Raw genomic sequence first — 12,245 nt, forward strand, 5'->3', positions numbered from 1 at the left:
TTCTAGTAAACTACAGGTAAAATGCTTTGCACCATCATTTGTGGCATACTGGTACAAATATTATGTGACCTTCCTGGTCACTTGCAGTTCACAGAAGCTATCATTATTTCATCTAACCAACCAATACAGACTGTGGGCCAGTTCTCCGTAATGACTCTCCACAATTTGGGCCTGAAAAACCTTCCCTGAATGTTTAAACAGGCTTAAGCAAGACTGGACTAACCGTCCTGACCACTGACGGCCTGTGTATTTAATGACTGATTGAATAAGTCATGGAGCAAAAAAATTCAGTTACAGACTGAATGAGTGAGGTTTAATTCACTGGACTCTAAAGTTGATGGAGTGAAGATAGAGTGAGAAAGATGGCCTGAAATGATAAAGAAGGTCTACACACCTGGGTCTCCACTAGCCGTTAGCGCCAGAGTTTTTCCTTGATCAGCTGACCTGTCTGAGAAACAGAGAGAGAGAGCGCATGTCAACACAGTCTTAGCCCATTCTGATAGGAACTCAAATAGGCTTCAGAAGAGCCACCTGATCCACCAGGCCATCACAGCTTCAGGATGATGGCCTGCGATGTGGTTAGCAACAACACTACACCACTCCTGTCTTGAAATGTAAAACAAAAGTCTACCTCTGTGGTGTTATAGCTACAGGGCCACACCAGTCTGCAACTTTCTGATGCATTAAAGCCTTAGAATAAGTTCACGTAGGATTAGAATCTCGCTGTCAGAGAGAGTTAGAGTTAACAAGCAAACACAAAGTACTGATAGCACAAATGTGGCCTGTGAGCTGGGTGCAATAGGCAAATCAGTTCTCCACCAGGGTCTGTCTAAAAGCCAGCGTGGCCACTTCTTTGAAAAAAAGACATGCTTCAAATCACACATAGCCAGAGTTCACATTAAAAGCTTTTTATTTGAAAAGCAAAAATAACAAGTCCTCTGCCCAAAGCCACAGACCGAGGCGAAGGATTTCAGAAGAGAAGAGGCAAGAAGAGAAGGAGAAGGAAAAGAAAAGGAAACGAAAGCTGAGAAAGATTGCTGAGTAATAAATTCTCTACTACACAGTCTTGGTATGTAGCCTAAGCTAACATCAATTTAGCCCTCACAGCAGTAAGCAATATGCCTGCAGCCTCTGACTTCTCATTCATCATTTTCAATGCTAAGTGCTAGCCTTTAGGGGGCGCTCTACCTGTTAGCAAAAAGCAAATGAGAAGGAAGAAGAGCTCTGCCTCCAAAACTCACTCTCTCTCTCACAAATACTCTGTGACTATTTTTAGACTGCAGGGAGCAATGCTCAAATATCAGTTACGTGCTTGGATTTTATTCCACACATATTTAACGGCACATATTTTAGGTTTGATGCGACTTTTCATTCAGAAGTGATTCAATTACATTTTGCAAAGGTATTGCGTTCAAACATTTTCATTCTAGAGAGCTTTACACTGTAAAAATGGTTTGTCAATAATGACTGTGTGGTATTTAACTGGTTTTATTCCACTAAATCAAATACTTTAATGAACGAGTGTAAAGCAGAATAAATAAATCAGATGAACAAATGCAATATTTTACATCAAATCAAACCAATTACAATTCTGATCACATAGTGTTTTCCAATAAATACTGCAAACAAAAGACCCCCTGAAGGGATGGGAGTATCACAGATTTTTTCCCCTTTCAGTGAGCTGAAATTGTTATACCCTTCCTGGTTATCTGAACAGAAAAAACACACACTCACCGGCCACTTTATTAGGTACACCTTGCTAGTATAAGGTTGGACCCCCTTTTGCCTTCAGAACTGCCTTAATTCTTCATGGCATACTTTCAACAAGAAACAGTAGATCAGCCGTTTCTGCAATACTCAGACCAATTGAACATTGTACCTAATAAAGTGGCCAGTGAGTGTATATATACACAGTCAAGAACAACATCTGTATTACAAGAGACTCACTGGAGTGAGCACAAATAAAGACAATGCTCAAGGACATCCGTAGGTTCTGACCCCAACTCTTAAGAGGTTTCATAATTCTGTGCAACATCTTTATCTTTACACAGTGGTATAAAAAAAATTGAACAGCCCCAATGTGCTCTCTATACAGGATGTGTGTACTGACTCTGTAAATGATGTAATTAGACCAGGCCATCCAAACCTTTACGTATGGTTTTCATTATTATACATACATTCTTGGGAACTACCCTTTTTCAGTGTATTGAACAGAGATGTTAGGAGCAGCATTCTCTGCTTGGATGATTATGACACAGATTAAGATTAATATGCAGCATGGCCCTCTATCCTGAGGGGTCCTGTGGGGACACACAGGGCTGTCCTCATTAGTGCCTGCCGTGAGAACACTCCATCTCTCTCTCACGCAGAGGGCCACCATAGCTAACAAGCACAGCCTCTGACTGGAGGCCCACACTGTCGAATGCGCGCACACACACACACACACACACACACAGTGTGTGTCCCTCATACTCCCTGTTGATCTAATATGGTTAGAAACTCACTTTAATGTAAACTGTAATGACAGTGGTTTCACAATCGCTGAAGTCTGTCAGCCTTTGATTATTCACAATATGCCATCCATACATAAAGAAAAATCTTGTAAGACATCGTAACTATTAATATTAGCACCAGTCAATATTTAAAAAAGGCCTTTCCAAAATATATGAATAAAAAAAACTCCACAATCCTAAGTTTTCAATGTTACAGCAACAATGAAAAACAAGCAGAAAATAATACAGTAAAGATAAACAATAAACCAGGGCTACAGATCAAAGCTGTTCTGCAACATTTGATTTAACCCACCAGAAAGTTGCCCAAGCCCCCCACTCCCTCAGCCAATGACAGAACATATATTTATATTTTTAGCTTCTATACATCTAGACACTGTACAACTGTCTTTGACTGCAATGTAGATGTAACAACACGCGCAGCTAGCAGAGCAGTGGACATGAAGTGATTTAGAGACCACTGGTATGTAGAATATCTTGTCACTCATTTAAAATACCTTGTAAATGAGAATGCCATGATGCGTCTTGTGATATGACAACAGAAGAATAACACAATTTTACACTAATGAAACAATGAATTCAAACTGATCTTTTTACAATGAAATGAATACAAAAATGAAGGCACTAAAGTTCACTAATGGAAATGTTCAAAAATCTCAAGCATAGAATTTGGCCAGAAGGAGGCACTGTTACACTTTCTTTTCTTTCTTATTCAGCTTCCATTACTACCACACTGCTGGTGAACCAGACAAGTCACAACAACAGGCTCTTAACTCATTACATGACAATTAGCCTTCTGCTCATCATATTCCCAAATGGTGACAGTGCATTATCAAAATTAGCTGATTCCAAGTCACTCATTTGAATGAGCCAGTCTGACTGGGGTGAGAAGGGTCCCACTTACAGCCTGCTAGCACTGCCCACATCAGCATTCTCTATGGTTGGGACAATGGGGGATAATGTGTTTAGCTGTCTAATAGACTTCTGTAGCCCCCTCATCAAGGCCTTGTTTATCTGGGCTGTAGCAAATAGTGTGTGATGGCTGGACAGCAACCTGCGGACTGAAGCACCAAAGGGCCAAGCACATTTGGGGGGCAGCCTATAAGAGATGAGAAGAGGGGGGAAGCCAATGAGGTGCCGTAGGAGCTCAAGAGGAGGAATGTGCGTGACTGCAATCTGCATTAAGTACTATTGTGTAAGCTAAAGTCAAACCACTCTGGAGGAGGCGTTTACTCTAGACAGACAATTAGGCGGCAGGACCCTCAGCACAACTGAAAGGGACACAGATACCACAGAAGCCTGAGCATGGCTAAGTGTATTAGGGGTTCCTCAAACTTTTATAATTAATCACCACCCTTCAGATATACATGTCGATCAAACATTTAGGGACACCTTGCCTCTTTCTGACATTTTCCTATTAGGTTTGCTATTAATGTTTGACTTTCACTGTTACTTTCAATTAAAGTCAATCTGAAATCAAAACTGACCAGTACATCACAGCATAACCATACCAGAACACACAATGTTTTTGTTTTCCCGTAATCTTTGATCAAAGTGCAATGACTTTTGTTTATATTTTTATTACATTACCATAAAGAAAGATAATATTATTCAATAATATCATGTTTCAGTTCCCACCACCCCATACATCATCGAGTGAAAACGCTCAGCTAGAGACCCTTCCTGATACAGTGTGATATGCCACAATACGCGATGAAAATGTGTTACAATTTCCATTTCATGTTGAGTTAAGTAAGGAAAATTCAACTGGAAAGGCATGATTAACATAAAATATCTATTTAGGAATTCTTTTTGCAGCTTCATATTAATCTAAGTATATTCCTTGGTATGAAGAGTAGGTTCTGCCTAAGTAATGACCGCTTTCTTGTCCAAACTTTTGTTCAAAGTATGAAACGTATGTGATTCAAAGTATGTGTTTCATAGGCTGAAACACTATAAAGCGTTGATGAGAACTGCAAGGCTACAAACATGTGGGCTATATCATTATTCCCAAGCAATACTGTCACAAATATTGTCAAACATTTCTCATGAAGCAGGATTTATGGCTTAACCAGCTAACTTTAAGCTTAGTTCAATCTAACTTTGGATTCCTGGTCCAGATGACAGTGCATCACTTTTTACCAGAACAACATTGCAACTTTTACTCCACACCAACCCCACTCCAGGCCAGGTTATGCTCAGGATTCCAGATCATAAACAGCTCTTGGACCAATCAGGGCAAGCTTTTGACCAATCAGACACTGACGGAGGTGGACACCCCCGGTGATTTTTTTTTCCTTTCTTTGTGATGTTTCTGGCATCAAACATGTGAAGAACACTGCTTTTTAGAAGAGGAAGTAAAGCATATTATTACTCCAATATTATTATTATTACTCCAATAAACACTTGTGTGTAATGTGGTGGCAGTGGAGATTAAATTGCTTTTACTGCCATAAAAAACTTTATTTCTATTTTTATACTTTCTATGTCTAAGATATTTTCATGCTTGTGCATGAGGATTAATCATAGCTTGCATATCTAAACCTGTCTTAACAAAGAAACGTTTTTAACCGTCTGTTACAACGAGTTAATTGCTGGTTATGTGAAGCTGAAACATAGTCAGGAACCCTGTCTGTTGAACTTGCTTTGTGAGACATGACCGTGATTAGTCTTTATGTATCATTGAATAATGCAAAATAAAATGTTTTTGTTTAGTTTATAATATTTAAATATACACAGTTTAAGTTATTATAATATATAAAATAACAAAATGTATTCAAATGATCATATGTATTCAAAAACATTTTAGAAAGACAGCTGCCCTCAAAACTTTTGGCAGGCATATTTCCTTTGTTTATTTTTACTCCTCAATGGCTTCCACACATACATGTCATCACTTGTTCATAGAGAGAGGTGTTAACAAGATTTGTCCCACATGTGCTTTTCTTCTCCTCCTCTTCAAAGGGTGAAGTCACTCAGAGGAGGTTACTGAATAAACAGTCACACCTTTAGAAAAACACCTGCTCTGGGTTTTCTCCATCACCCTCAGCTCTTTGTCCATTACCCCAGCAGAGCAGAGCTGCTCTAAAGACTGTCTGTGAAAGACTATACACAGATCAGCCTTCGGTATAAACACCTTGACCATATTCAGCCCAAACAAAGTGCATGAAATAAAGGTTAAGAACTCAATAAGTGAATTCATAAATCACATTTCCTGACAGCGCTGACTGAGCTCAAGGACAAAAAAACACAGGAGGGGGAAGGAATGAACAGAAGGAAGTGCCATCAGAATAACACTGTCTGGGTGAAGAGACCATCGCACGTGACTGCGGCTGGAGTGGCCGTCTGAATTCAGAAAACTTCTGTATGACTGTCAGATTCGTGATGGCTGGGCAGATACAGAAGTGACCATGTCACCTCTGGCCTAACGGGGGCACTAACACTGCTACCCAGCTCCCTGTAGACAAGAGTGAGGGAGCTCAACTGCAGACATCAGAGATCAGGCTGCGTAAAGGGCCAGAAAAGAGCGAACGAATAATGCAGAGCAGACGAGAACAGAGGGCTTTTGCTGTCATCAGCCGAGCTGCCGACATGTCTCGCTCAGGACAGCACAGCAAAGTCAAGTTAAGGATGACCAAAGATAGGCGCTTCTGAGTGGCACATGCACACACAATGTTAAAAGCATTAAATAGGAAGCAAAGCCTTGTGAAAATGAAAAAGAAAGAGAAGGAAGAAAGAAGAGAATATTTTCAGTTTACCGAGGGGCAACATTCACAAGTGCTACCCGACACCTACTTAAGCACCTCATGACAACTACATAGACATGTATAATGAATGCTGCCCTTCTGTAAACTGTTACTTTCAATGAATACAGCCTGACAAAACATTGCAATATATAGCAGAACAATCTGGCCAAAAATAAACCTTACAACTGCAAGGACTAAAGGTATTTTAACCTCCTCACTGCATAACAATGTCAAAGGATTCAGGGAATCCTGAGAAATATCTGCGTGTAAAGGACAAGGCTGAAAACCACAACTGAATGCCAGTGACCTCTGCTCTGCCCTGCATTAAAAACCAGCATGCTTCTGTGATGGATATCACTGCATGGGCTCAGGAATGATTTGACAAATTATTGTCAATAAACACCGTTCATCGCTGCATCCACAAATACAAGACTGTACTATACAGATCAGAAACCATTTGTCAATAGAAATGTCTAGAAACACTGCCGATTTCTCTGGGCCTGAGCTCATCTAAAATGCACTGATGTACACTATATGTGTGTTGCAGCCTGAAAAGCCAATCCTTCAAAGTGTTTATGGAAATGAAAAAAGAATGTTGTGTTCTCTGGGCCTGAGACGTAAAGGACGATCCAGACTATTAACAGCATCAAGTTCAAAAGGCATGGTCTTTCATGGTCTGGGCAATCAGAGTGTGAAGTTCCTAGGCTTTGTACTGTTTTCAATTTAATACACATCAAACAGAATTTACTCACCACTGCTTTCTGTTTTTGCTGGTATACTTTTTGCAAGTTTGTTGCAATTAGGTTATTAGGAACATCAAATTCTGAACTCAAACTTGAATTTTGAGGCAAGTAGGTGATTATTTTAGCAGGGAGTGCTAAACTGACATAAGGTGCATTAAGCTAATTAGCTTCCAATGCAGAACTTAAAAGCAAACTTCCGACTGCAAATATTTCTTGACTGATTGACCACATTTGGGGTCATAATGCTATCTACTTGTAAAAACTGTAGAATTTTTTTTTTCACTAAACTATTCCTGTAAATGCTATTAATGCTAATGTAAATGCTATTAATTAGTGGAAATTTTGAACAGAACACTGAGAAATGAAAGTTCAGTGAAGGCCCTTGAGCTGTAAAAATGCCCTTTTCGCATGTGTGCATTGTGGTAAAAGTTAACACAGTTTCTGAATGTTTGTGTTGCCAACACGACACCATTGGTTAATGTCTCTCTAAGGTGGATTAGTGTTGCCTCTCTGGTCTACGGCACATTCACCAGCACTTTTCTTCAAACCCAGAGACAGCAGTTCCACAGGCAGATTGGGCTGGAAATATTGAGCCATTTAGACAGTCGAACAGGACACCGGGGGAAAATTACTGCTGCTGCCCTCAATGTGAACTTCCGACAGGAAAGTTGGTAGGATATTAGATTTATATAAAGATGGCTGGTGAATATATCCCATGTACCCTGGGCTCTCTCTTCATGCCATGTCAGGTAGCTCACTCTCTGTTGCAGATTTTTAAATATTCAGCACTGCTGAGATCTTCTTGTTCCACTGCTAGCCATGCACACAAATACACACACACACACACACTCCGGACATCATCGTAGAGCAGGCAGTCGTACACCACAAACCTTAAATGCCTGAAAAACACAAGCCACGGTGTCTGTTTATCTGCAGCCCATTCTAGAAAAATGTGCTGCTGCTTTGTGGTGAACAGCTCAAACTATAAAAACTTGAATTATGGAGAAACATAAATAGCTTTGACGCTAAGGGTGTGTGAGTGTGTGTGTGTGTGTGTGTGTGTGTGTGTGTGTGTGTGTGTGTGTGTGTGTGTGTGTGTGTGTGTGTTTATTGGCACCTACAGCAAGCAGAGCAGGAAACGAACCGTCCGGCACAAACACATGCAGCTCTTTTCTTCATCTCCAGCATCAGGACTGGTTCAGGAAGCAGCAAGTCATTAGTAAGCGTCATTAACACAAGTTGGTGTGCAAACGTGCGGGCATGAACAGGAGGGGCACAGAAACACCCACACACAAACTTGCTTGTTTTTGTACAATGTCATGACGGTCACGTATACTTCCCATATTTATTAAATGTACAGTAATGTGCATTTATTTAATTTCCAGTCAAAATGGTCATTAACAAACCAATAATTTTTCAGAGTTGGGAAATAAAAGCAGAAATGTGTATGTAACAAAGTATGTAACAGAAAATAGTGCAAAATGTATTCCTGATCGTTTATTTTCTTTACTCAGTAACAGTTTCTTGACAGGTATACATCCTTTCACACCCAGAGCAATGAGCTGTATTCTCACAGAGGATAAACAGCTACAGAATTTTTCAGATATAAAGCAAAAGTGGAGCTTAAATTTCTTCTCTCTCTCTCAAAGCTTCAGTACTGTTTATCTGAAGGTGACAGTTGTGAGTCCCATTTTCTCTGTGTCCCCTCACTCTTTACTCTTGTGCGTGTGTTATTTTTTTGTTTTTTTTTTAATACAGTTTTGGGAAAGACTGACTTTGGACATGAATATAGTAAATATACACTATATTGCCAAAAGTACTCGCTCGTCTTCCCCTTACATGCATATGAACTTGAGTGACATCTTATTCTTAATCCATAGGGTTTAATATGATGTCGGCCCACCCTTTGCAGCTATAACAGCTTCAACACTTCTGGGAAGGTGTTCCACAAGGTTTAGGAGTGTGTTTACGGGAATTTTTGACCATTCTTCTAGAAGCGCATTTGTAAGGTCAGACACTGATGCTGGACGAGAAGGCCTGGTTCGCATTCACTCTAATTCATCCCAAAGGTATTCTATCGGGTTGAGGTCAAGACTCTGGTGCAGGCCACTCAACTTCTTCCACACCAAACTCGCTCATCCATCTCTTTATGGACCTTGCTTTGTGCACTGGTGTGCAGTCATGTTGGAACAGGAAGGGGCCATCCCCAAACTGTTCCCACAAAGTTGGGAGCATGATATTGTCCAAAATCTCTTGGTCCACTGAAGCATTAAGAGTTCCTTTCACTGGAACTAATGGGCCGAGCCCAGCTCCTGAAAAACAACCCCACTCCATAATCCCCCCTCCACCAAACTTTACACTTGACATAATGCAGTCAGACAAATACCGTTCTCCTGGCAACCGCCAAACCCAGACTCCATGGGATTGCCAGATGGAGAAGCGTGATTAGTCACTGCAGAGAACACGTCTCCACTGCTCTAGAGTCCAGTGGTGGCACTTTACACCACTGCATTCGAAGTTATGCAGTGCGCTTTGAGATGCAAGTCCTGGATGCAGCTGCTTGGCCTTGGAAACCCATTCCATGAAGCTCTCTACACTGTTCTTGAGCTAATCTGAAGGCCACATGAAGTTTGGAGGTCTGTAGTGATTGACTCTGCAGAGAGTTGGTGACCTCTGCACACTGCATCTCAGCTTCCGCTGACCAGTCATTTTATGAGGTCTCCCACTTTGTGGATAAGTTGCACAGGTGGCATCCCATCACGGTACCACACTGGAATTCACTGAGCTCCTGAGAGCTACCCGTTCTTTCACTAATGTTTGTAGAAGTAGTCTGCATGCAATCTAGGTTTTATACACTTGTGGCCATGGAAGTGATTGGAACACCAGAATTCAATGCTTTAGATGGATGAGTGAATACTTTTGGCAATCTAGAGTTTATATCTAGAGACTATAGTTAGGAACCAAATGTATTTAATTTTTTAATTTAATTTTTTTTAGTTAAAAAAACTGAACTACACAGGTGTTGTTTAGAAGAATATACAAAGTCAGGCCCAATAAAATGGTAGGTTCCATGTTGTTTTCTACGTCAGGACATTTTGGTCCCAAAAATGTAGAATAAACAAGTACACACACACACACACAGACACACCTCCATCAAAGAGGCGCAGAACAGAGTCTGCTCCCATTTAACAGCAGTGGATATAGAAGGGGTGTTGAAAGGGTATCTGTGCAGCCCCTCAGGGAGCCAGCGCTCTGCTTGGGGTGTGCCGAGAATGAAGGGAGAAAATAACAAACTGCAAACAGCCCCCGAATTACACAACCTCCTCAATTCCAGCAGCCTGAGCAGACCAGGCTGTGAGCAGAGCCATATGGGTGGTGCGTGTGGGTGGTTGTATGCGTGCAGTGTGGACACGCCGCTGAGCTGGCTTTGACTGAGTGCCACCAGAAGGCCAGGCAGGAAAACAATGCCCCGCTCTGTTCTCTGGAAACAACAGGCTCTGCTACCCACTGATGAGTGAGGACAGGCCCAATAGCTTAACCAGCCACCTGGACCAACTGCAACAGCCACAGCAAGGCATCTGGGTGGGGATGGTGGTGGGAGGGAGTTATTCCAGTTATACCAGGAACAAAGTATAGTCCACATCTCTCCAGAGTGGCAGAGTTAAGATGATCTTAACAGTCAGAGGTAGACTTAGGGAGTTCAAAGCGGCACTTGAGGCACAATGTTCTTGGGAAAACTGGAGCACTCAGACTAGTGAACCAAGGATTAGGCATGAGAGATGAACGATAACAAAACATATAGAAAACATTTATTTATTTAATTTAGGCTTGCATAGTTTTCAAGTAAACTTATGCTCTTCCTCAATCCAGAATTAGTAGCAATATAGCAGTATTGAACTTCCACCTTCAGTACACTAGGTTCCAATGTGCACCTTTAATTTGCAAGAAGTGGAGAAGAGAAAAAGTCTAGCCATTCACCCAAATAAGCACAAAGGAGTGGGAAAACTAGGCCAGTTAACTAGCTAGCTATTATCAGTGATGACATTATGGAGAGCTAAAAATAAGGCTTTGAGGTTGCAGAAAATATTTCTGAACTTAAAGTAAATTGTGGCAAGAAAATAAAAGGCAAAACATCCATTTTGTTGTGAAAATCACTCAATAAACACTTAATAAATTATTTCTATGACAATGAAAATGAGAAACTGATTAAAAAGGCTTCTTTTTTTTTCTCTCAGTGGTCAGCACAGACATGTTCAAACTGTCTGAGCAGCAGCAGATAAACGACAGACCAAAAAAATAATGGAATTAATGGCTTGTAATCAGAAGTGGTGGCTTCAGTACCCTTACTTCTAATGTTGTGTAGGCCCCCGCCTACGCAACTACTTATTATTTACAACTTCGAAGAAAGATTGAAGAAGAACTAACAACCTGCTCACAAAAAAAGCAATTGGGTCAACTTGGGTTCTCTCCTATTTAAGTTCAATGGCAGCTTGTAACAGTAACATTTAACAAATAAAAGCTGATGTGCTGGCTGGCCAGTGTATCTCTCTCTAGTCTGTCTAACCTAGCTGGCCAGTGTATCTCTCTCTAGTCTGTATAACCTAGCTGGGCAGTGCATCTCTCTCTAGTCTGTCTAACCTAACTGGGCAGTGCATCTCTCTCTAGTCTGTCTAACCTAGTGCAGTGCAGTTCCTGGCCTATCTGTGTCTTGCTTGCTTGCCAGCTGTTTCCCGGCCTGTGTTCTGTGACTTTGTGAGCAAGTACTGTTTACAGACTGCAGCTCAGAAAAGATAGTTATGATGCATGTAAACATGTTCATATACGTGTGCATGAAATGAAAACTCTGAAGAGACCTGTCCAGACAATATACAGGCATGATAGCACTCTCCTCATAGGCACATACAATTTTAAAACAGGACAATGATTATCTAGTTTCCCAGTCGAGGTTTAGTTACAACTCTGACTAATGAAAAATGGAAAGCAATGGATGGGTGCTGTCTGTCAGTAAACCGTTGTTTGGTGTTGATGTTTTTGTTACTCGGTGGTCTGGTGGACCCACCGCATTATTGTTTTTTTTTAAAAAACCAAACAGCCATAACAATTTATGTAAAATTCCAGATGTTTAAAATATCACCACTGGCCAGCGTAAGGTTTTCCTTTAGCAGCTATAGCCAGTCAGCAGCCTGTCTGGGTTGTCCACCCTCACAAACACGCACAGACACACGCACACACACACACACACACAC

General features: G+C 41.0%; 1 protein-coding gene across 2 annotated transcripts in view; it reads right to left on the reverse strand.

The window, feature by feature from the left end:
* The window catches only part of adarb1b (adenosine deaminase RNA specific B1b), a 166,547-nt gene that overhangs the window by 68,594 nt on the left and 85,708 nt on the right, over nucleotides 1-12,245 (reverse strand). For both annotated transcript variants that reach the window (XM_017691611.2, XM_037539662.1), the window contains exon 4: nucleotides 395-448. The gene's annotated coding sequence lies outside the window, so the exon portion shown is untranslated. The remainder of the gene's footprint in view (nucleotides 1-394; nucleotides 449-12,245) is intronic.

Source organism: Pygocentrus nattereri, chromosome 6 (assembly GCF_015220715.1).
Source record: "Pygocentrus nattereri isolate fPygNat1 chromosome 6, fPygNat1.pri, whole genome shotgun sequence".
Taxonomy (NCBI): domain Eukaryota; kingdom Metazoa; phylum Chordata; class Actinopteri; order Characiformes; family Serrasalmidae; genus Pygocentrus; species Pygocentrus nattereri.